At 49.6% G+C, this 8,278-nt stretch overlaps 1 long non-coding RNA gene across 1 annotated transcript; it reads left to right on the top strand.

The window, feature by feature from the left end:
* The first annotated feature begins 1,737 nt into the window (after positions 1-1,737).
* Positions 1,738-8,278, top strand: LOC130158976 (uncharacterized). Its single transcript, XR_008825574.1, has 3 exons — positions 1,738-2,197; positions 3,675-4,904; positions 7,232-8,278. It is a non-coding gene; the product is annotated as an uncharacterized LOC130158976 (long non-coding RNA).

An 8,278-nucleotide genomic window follows, 5' to 3' on the forward strand; every position in this document is an offset into this window, starting at 1 on the left:
CAAAAACCCCAGCTTCAGCCACCCAAACCACACAAACGAGCACATCACAAATAGCTTTGCTTGACTATCTACTTACTGTGGACCTGTAAGCGTGTAAACGACCAGTATCCTAGTTATGGCACAGAGGCAAGAGGTGAGCATGCCACCACTCTGTGAGGGTAAGAGGAACTGACTGTCGTCTTGGGGTGGAGGGTGGTGATGTGCTCCCCCTGTCCCCATCCCCCGTCCCCCCGCCCCGCATTCTAACCTGTGTTGCATCACAATGCTCAAGTGATGACCACCAGTGGTGGCGGTGACGGGCGGCTCTGGTCCTGGCTCACAGTGCGTTCCGGGAGACAGATAAGAGCCCGACAGCCAAGGGCTAGTTTGAACAACGTGCCCACCTGGCAGTCTGGCCACGGTCTGACTCAGGCCAAGCCTGGAAGAGGCTAACTTCTGTAGTCGGTGTGCAGATGTGACTGTGAGGTAATTCTCTGACTCCGTTAATCTTGGACGGCCCAGGGCCCGTTGAGCTCTGCTGTGCGGCACCAGCTGGCACAGCTCTCGCCTTGAGTAGGGATGCCTCTCTAGGCTATATGCAGCATTTTATCTCTGTTTTGCTTGTTTCTGAAGGGAAAACCTTCATTTGGGAATGCTGAGCACCGTATGAAAAGAGCTGAGGCTTGAAATCCACAGCAAAGGCAATTAGTGCTGACCTGCACCCAGTTCCTCGCAGCAGGATGTTGTGCCAGGAGAGGGCAAGGACGTGAGCAGCCACGGGGCCTGCGCCTGCGGGTGCTGAGGGAGCCAGCGGCTCGGGCGATCACAAGTCGAGCAGGGTGTTGCACGTGGTAAGAGAGGCGCATCCTCTCGCAGCACGTCTTGCTGACCTACTGAATTGTGTTTTCCCATCAGCACGATCGGCACATTGTCCTTGTTTCACTGTTCACTGAAAGCCATTCCCACAGGTTACCGAGGAGCTGGACTGTAAAGCCAAGGAATCGGGAGCAGGTACAGCCACAGGCAGACAGAGTATGGTTCTTAAGTAGCTTGCACAATGGCATATTTTACTATCTCCGCTGGGCTCTTGTGAGCGTCAGCAAAGGGATTCAGCAAAGCCTTCACATTCTCACTGTGTCCCTGCCGCTGAGACTTCAAGAGCCACTGTCCCCTGTTCTCTTTGCAGCTACAGTGCCACTGGGAGCAGTGGGTTTGGAGGGCAGGCTCCCAGGGAGGTGGGAAGAGGGGACAGCTTCTAGCCAGGGCTCCGCCGTGGGTGGGATGCGACAAGGGTGGGGAAGAGTGTGACAAGGGAATCGGGGAGGCAGAAGCCCTGCAAAGAGCCAGGTTTCTGCAGGTGGGTGGTTTGTTTTCATTCTAGCGCTTTGGCTGATCAAGGGTGGGACTCTGAGCTGAGAGGCTTGGCTAAAAGGCCAGAGCAGTGCACCTGCAGGAGCACATCACAAGACTGGCTCCCAGTGTGTTGGAAGGGCTTGGGGTATCGGCAACCTGACTGCTTTGCAGCTGACCGACTCCTTGGTGCGAGAAGTCAGTGGTGGCAAGATTCAAAACGGGCATGTCTGTAGGAGAAGGCCTCAAGGACAAGAGTCCAAGTACTGATAGCCTGATGAATAGAGACTCGTTAGAACTTGTAGGGCACAAGCCCTGGGAGCAAAGGAACAAGCTAACTGCAGACCCCTGAGCCAGCACAGTTGAGGAGGCAACCAGCCGGACAGGGAAACAAGTCGCCAGATAAGGGAACGGATGGCACCGATATGTCACTTTGTTAATCAAGAAAGCCGCGTAGAAAGAAACCCCCTAATTTTGGAATAGAAATTGTTGCTATGTCAAGGTAAACTAATAAGTTCCTATTGTTCTAACGGTGTGCCTTAAATATCAACCAATCAGTGTTTGTTACGCTTAAGATTTAACCAATCGGTGTGTAATATGTAGAAGGTAGAAACGTATATAATTGTAGAGAAAATCACTAATAAACCGACAACTTGCTTGCATCAAGCTGCGTCCCGTCTCTTCATTCGCCGCACATGTCGGTCTTTTCACTCCCTTTTTTTTGAGGCTTTGCAAATAAGAACAGAGCGCTACAGTGAGCTACTAAAGAAAGAAGACCTACATCTGTCTGTCTTCAGATGTTCTCAGTGAGCTGGGTGAGAAGAAAGCCTGTGGGACTGGAGGACTGCTGGATCACAATCACCACAAGGTAAACTGTGGGGTCTGTTTCCTTACAGAGCCTTTTTTTTTCTTTCTTTCTTTTTTCTATTTGTCCCTCCTTGCACCTTATTTGATGTTACTCTGTTGATGTGTTTTTGACTTGATCTAGTCGTTATGGTATGGAGTGTTGGCACAGCTGGGAAGGGGTTTTTGTGCTCGACTTGGACACAGGAGTTGCCAGGTCTAAAGAAGCAAACAACATTTGTTTATCCTTTGCTCTTCCTCTGAAAAACTACCCGGTTCCTGTGATGTGCGTAACTTTGTACTTAAGCAGAAACTTGCCTTTACAAGAGGCTGTGGCTGATGCTTCCTAGTTCCGCGGCTGCATGCCCAGATTTTATTTATGGTCCTTTTGGCTGTATGTCACAGTGTGCCATATATGCAAAGTAACACAGCACTTTATTTGGTGAGCTTCCATTTTGCGTGAGCTTGTCTTCCCTTGCCCTTCTCAAACATTTTCAAATCACGGCTGAAAGGCTCTTAACGCGGAGACCCTTTGTAAGGTAAGGATTATACTAGAGCAGTGTTTTGCTTAAGGTTTTTGGGCAGGAAAGCCCCTCCAGGGCTCCTTTGAACCTTTCTCGTATGCTGTTGCTTGGCACTGAGGCTGCTTGCGCTGGGGGCGTTCTTTGAAGTCAGCGTTCTCCGGTGGTGTCAGCACTATTCCTGTAGCCCCAAGCCTGACGAGCCACCCCTCTGTCCCACATTTGTCATCCAGGTCTGGCTTACTCACCAGCCAGAGGGCCTCCTGCAGCCTTGCCTGCTGCTGCCGAGCCACAGTCTGTGTTGAGAGGGTTTTTGGATAGCCTGGGGTTGTTCTAGGCAAGAATCTGCCAGTGAGGTTTGTATGTAATGCTGTCTGGGGTTATTGTCACTTAGGGAAAGTTTTGGGAGCTGAAACAGGAGGAGGAGGAGGAGGAGGAGGGTGGCTGTTACGGTCAGCATACTAGAAACGGCAAGAAGGGGTCATGGACTTGGAGACTAATAAGGATTTTTGCCACAAGCGCAGGTGGAAAAGTAAGAGGAAGACAATGACGGCAGGTTTCAGGAAGACTTTGGGCTGCGCTTATGTTAGGGAGGGGACCAAGTCCTCGTCAAGGTGCATCCACAGCAATATTCCTGTCAAACGAATGTGAGAAAGCATTAGTGCCTGTATAGAGGGCAGTGGTGAGAGCTGAAGTAGTGGGGGGCCGTTCCTCTCTGTCCCTGAGGGCAAGTAATTCAAAGTGGAGCCGCTGCAGGAAAGCGCTGCGGTAGTAACTGGGGGCTCACAGTGTGCTTGGCTTTAGGCTGCGGCTGTAGCAGACTTGCCTTGTGCGCTTCTGCTTGTGCTTCACCAGATTTAGCCTGAAGATGCTGGAAGCGAGTGCACGAGAAGCTCTGTAAGGATGGATGTGGGAGGTGGTGCTATCAGCAGTTCTTTTACCTCCTTGTTGAAGAGCTGGTGGTCTTTCTTGGTGTTGCAGTGTTTGAGATCATCCTTGCGTACCTGGAGAAGGCAGACTGGAAGGACGCCTTGTCAGTGTCTTGCCACAGCGGAAAGGGGCTGTTGCATTGGGAGAGGCCGATGATTCATCCAAGCATGCTCTGTCTGGAAAAGAAGATGAAGACGATGACTCGGACAGCAACTAGGCTTCACAATGAGACAACGGGAAAGATGGGACACGTAGTCCATGGGATGAAGTTGGGACGTGAAGTGGTTCCGCTCCAAAGACCATCTGCTGCCCTTGTGACACCGGATTGTCCCAATGCTCCATAGTTCCGTAGCTGGCCCAGAGCTGTTTCTGGACATGAAGGGCAAAGATAAATGCGTTTTTTTACCCTGAAGCTTCCGTATTAATAGCTTATTTTTATAAAAAATAAACCAATGGCAAATGTAGAATTTATTTTGTTTCCCAAGGAAGCGATTGCATTCCTGGTTTTGTTTTTTTTTAATTCTTTTAAATGTGACTTTTTCTACATACCAAGTTGGGCACGTTACCCAAGAGCATTAGTAGATGCTATTTGAATGGATGCCGCCTTCTCTGTTTCTGCCCTAAGTTTTCTTGAAAGCGGTGAATGGTGACCTCACAACCTGTTCCGCTAGTGCCGTTGCAAAGTGTGCATGAACACTCGGCACAAACAAGCAGAAATTCTAATTTTCCTGAGCTCCTCAACAGACAATCACCAGCAACCAAGCTGCCTTCATCAGCTGAGCCACGCTGACTTGTATACCATGTGTAGTTAGCTGGGGTCGGTAGATGAGCTACGAGCGTGGGGTTACGCCAATGCTTTAGACTTCAGCTTGAGCAGGGTGGATGTCTGCGCAAGCGCAAATCACGTGCCTTGGTTGGCACATGGTGCGCATGGAGTTGAGGCGTCACGATCGCTTTTGGTTACTTCTCGGTCCTCTTAGCAAAATTGATCACGGAGCCTCAGAACAGTACCAGGAGGCAGGAGCTCTCTCTTTCAAGTCACTTACCGAGTTTCAGTAGGCCTGATTTATGACATGATCCTGCGTGCATTGTTTTCTCTGTCAAATATTTTTCCTTTACAAAAAGAGGCATAGTCTCAGTCTTGGCTGGATGTTCTGGTTCCACTCGTTTCTAACTGACTGAAGTGCTCCTGCAAAGGACAGAAACAGAGACCGTGGAAGCGCGGCTTCGCTTCAGGCTTGTGAGCCTGCCCCATCCCTTTCTCCTGTAGGGACTAGCCAGGTAACTGCGGCTTCTGAGCAAGTACAGCTTCCGCGCGGGTCAGCTGAAGAGCGTAAGAAGACATCATCGTAACTGTTGTTCTGAGCTGAGCTGGAATCAGGGGGCTGACCCAGGCATGGCTTGGCTTGTATCCATTTTCATTCCTCCCTCTGTTGTTACGGCTTTCAAACGGAGACTAGAAGTGGGATCCCCACAGGCCTGTAAAGGGTTGGCAACCAACGGGTTGTGACTTTCTACAGTCGGTGCGTTTCCATCTGTTCTTTTTGAATAGCCATAGAAAAGCCTGTTCTGTTAGAAGGGTGCCTAGTGGCTCGAGTAATGTGGGCTTTTTTGTTAGGCTTTATAGAAATGTGATTGCTTTTGTTCCAGAAACGAGAACAGCTTTTTCATGAGAGCATTGCTGCTCTTATTTCTGTAACAAGAAGTGCATCGTGAGTGTGCCTGCCATCTATTACGCTGATTCTCTGATGTAAACGTGTCAAGCAATGCAATTACAAGGAGTTACATTGTTACAGCTGAGGTTCTGCGCGTTAATGCACATAGCACCTATTAAACCTGATCTAAGGCTCTTCAGCCTCTCTAAGGTTTCCTTAAGATGGTTTCGTACACGTGCCTCATCTCCTCAGGCTTGAGAGTGCACGAGCAGGTGGCATAGACAAACTGGGGACTTTGGAGACTTTCTGAGTGGGTCCGAAAGCCTCTTACGGCATTACGCAGCCTGTCCTGCATCGTTGCCAGTGACATTAGGCAAACGCACCCGCGCCGTGCACATGCACGTGTTTTCAGATCAAGCTGTTGCAAATCTGAAGCTTACCTGCCTGTGGAGAAAGAGAAGGAAGAGGTGCTCTGCATTATTCTGCTCTTAGCACCGGGAGCCTTCCAGCTCGGCAGCATCACAGCAGCTTGGGGACCGGCTGTGCGGCCTCTTTGTACACATTGCTTGTCTCAGTCGCCCGCTCTTCCTGTCCTCTCGCTGGCGCCTTAGCCAGGAGTTGGGGCATTGCTGCTGTTTCCCTTTGCTCTCTCTTTGTGCTAAGCTCGTCAGGTGATACTAGGCTGAAGTTCATGCCTGTGGTCATGAGTCGTCTCTCCCGGATGCTGTCCTCGGGATGTGTTAACTGGCGAGATAGAACAGCAAGCGAGAGTAGACTGGGGTTTCGATGGGCTCAGCCCTCTGGTTGCTGCTGCCGTTCTCAGCCTTTCAGCATCCTACAGTTCTGCAGCCACCTAGAAGAGGCTGTTCTTGGCGGGCCTGGACTCACACTGATGTGCGCACTGACCCTTTTCTAAATGCTTTAGGTGCCTGGCTGTTCATCAGTGTATTCACCAGCCATAGACACGATCCTAAGAGAGTAAAGTGGTGATTTGCTTTCAGGCAGCCGGCTGCAGCTATGTGAAGTGGCGTGTTCAAGAAGCCCCGAAGGGCCCATTCTTGCAGTGAGTCCAGTGTGAAGTTACTGTTGAAAACAGCCAAATTAGTTGCAGCACATGAAAATTGCCCCAGCGTCAGGTCAAATGCGACGTTTGTGAGAAGTTCTGAAAGAACAGCTTGTTTAAGCAAGTGTGCTTGTGTGATTTGTGACCCCTCCAGCGCTTGCCATGATGCTGCAACTCCTCCTGAGAGAGCAGGGAGGCAGTCCTCCTGTCTCACCAGCGTCTTTTTGCAGCATGAAAGTGGAGGCTGGTAGGCTGGCCATGGACCGACATGCCTGGGAAAAAGCATGCTGAGCGGTCTTGGCCTTGTGCTGTATTTTGCTTGGGTCCTGATATACGTGCTGTCACGTACTTCACATGCTGTGTCCTGTGTCTTTGTTTAATGCCCGAGTGTCTGTGGCCGCCTCTGTGAAGAAGGTCGCGGACTCCCCAAGTAGTACGTCCTACCTCTGCAGCAATGGGCAGCTGGTTGAGAAGTCAGGGGGCCAGATATGTGTATCGGGGGACATTTGAGTGATTCAGTATTTTTAATCTCATTTTACTTTGTTGCAGGGAACACCTGTTACATATTTTTTCTTGTCTTCTCATGTAGAAGGAGAGTGGGTGTGGGTTGGGGAAGTCGGTTACCCTGGTGTAAATTGTAGAATCCAGGTGTGCGACACGACTGACTTCCTTGGGAGGACACTGTTAGTGCATTTCTTCTGGCTTCCTGTCGTTCTCAGATAGAATTGAAGTGTTCCTTTACTTAACTACAGCGAGTAAGTTACAGAGCTGGTAATAGTCAGTGTTATTCTAATGCATTTTATTCTGCTTCTTGACTGCTTCATGACATTGTTTGGAACGGCTGCACAGGTAGCTGAGTTTAGCGCTCTGTGTTTGTTTTTGTTTTTCAGGAGGCTCTGAAAACTTGGCCATATTCAGTCATCACGATCCAGTGCATAACTCCTGCTTACTTCTGCGTTCGCTGTGCACTCCAAAGAGTTTACGTATTTCTCGAGTGGGCCAGCTCTGCAGTGATAAGATTACGTCTCGGGAGAAGGATAGAAAGAAGTACTTGCAGAAGAAGCTTAGTTTGCAAGCTGAGGGCTTCACGAAGCATTGAGCAATAGTCGACATGGATGTGTGACTGTTGCAGTCAGTGTACTACCCGAACCTTCTCAGTAACAGCAGACACATCCTAAAGACCAGAGACTCCCAGCTTTTGGGGGTAGGGACAAGCAATAGTTCAGAAGCTGGGACGTCTAATTTTATCAGAGGACACAGAAACGCCGCTGCCTCACAGAGCAGTCTTGAGAGTTACTCTGCCGCTGCTGCACCCTGACGTGATTGTAAGAATCTGCTTCAGCTTCTCCTGCTAGTGAATCCAGGCCTCTAATAAGGCAGGCAGGTGGGATCAAGGATAACATAACACAAACAGCTTTAATGCTTATCTTGAGTCACACGTTGAACATAACCTTGTTCTTTCTTTATTACTAGGATGGGCTTGAGAGAGCTTTGTTGTCAGGCATCTAGCAAATACAGTCACGGGTGCTTTGGAAAGGGAAATGGGTGAGAAGGTGCAATTGATTGTAACTATCCTTGCAAACTATTGCCCTTCTGGCTCTTACCACGTTTGTTCCATGACCTGTCAGCTTCAAACTTCATGGAGGGAATGCAACCGTGCTGTTGAAAGACCACATTAATGTGGTTGCTTTAGTTTTCGTTCTGTTCAGTAGTGATCCTGTGAGGCCTCTGCGATGTAATTAAGTTTTTCAGGCTCAGCTACTGCAGCATGGTGCTGAGGGACAGCTGGTAGGAAACACTCAGGACAGAGATTTGAATGGGTTTAAGACAGTCATGAGTACAGCCCAAAAGCATTCGGTCAAGTTCAAGTGTGGCCCATTCAACAAGTCATTACCACAGCCCTGTCAGTGTGTGGTCACTTAACCCTGCTGTCTGGT

The sequence above is a fragment of the Falco biarmicus genome, chromosome 14, assembly GCF_023638135.1.
Source record: "Falco biarmicus isolate bFalBia1 chromosome 14, bFalBia1.pri, whole genome shotgun sequence".
NCBI classification, from domain to species: Eukaryota; Metazoa; Chordata; class Aves; order Falconiformes; family Falconidae; genus Falco; species Falco biarmicus.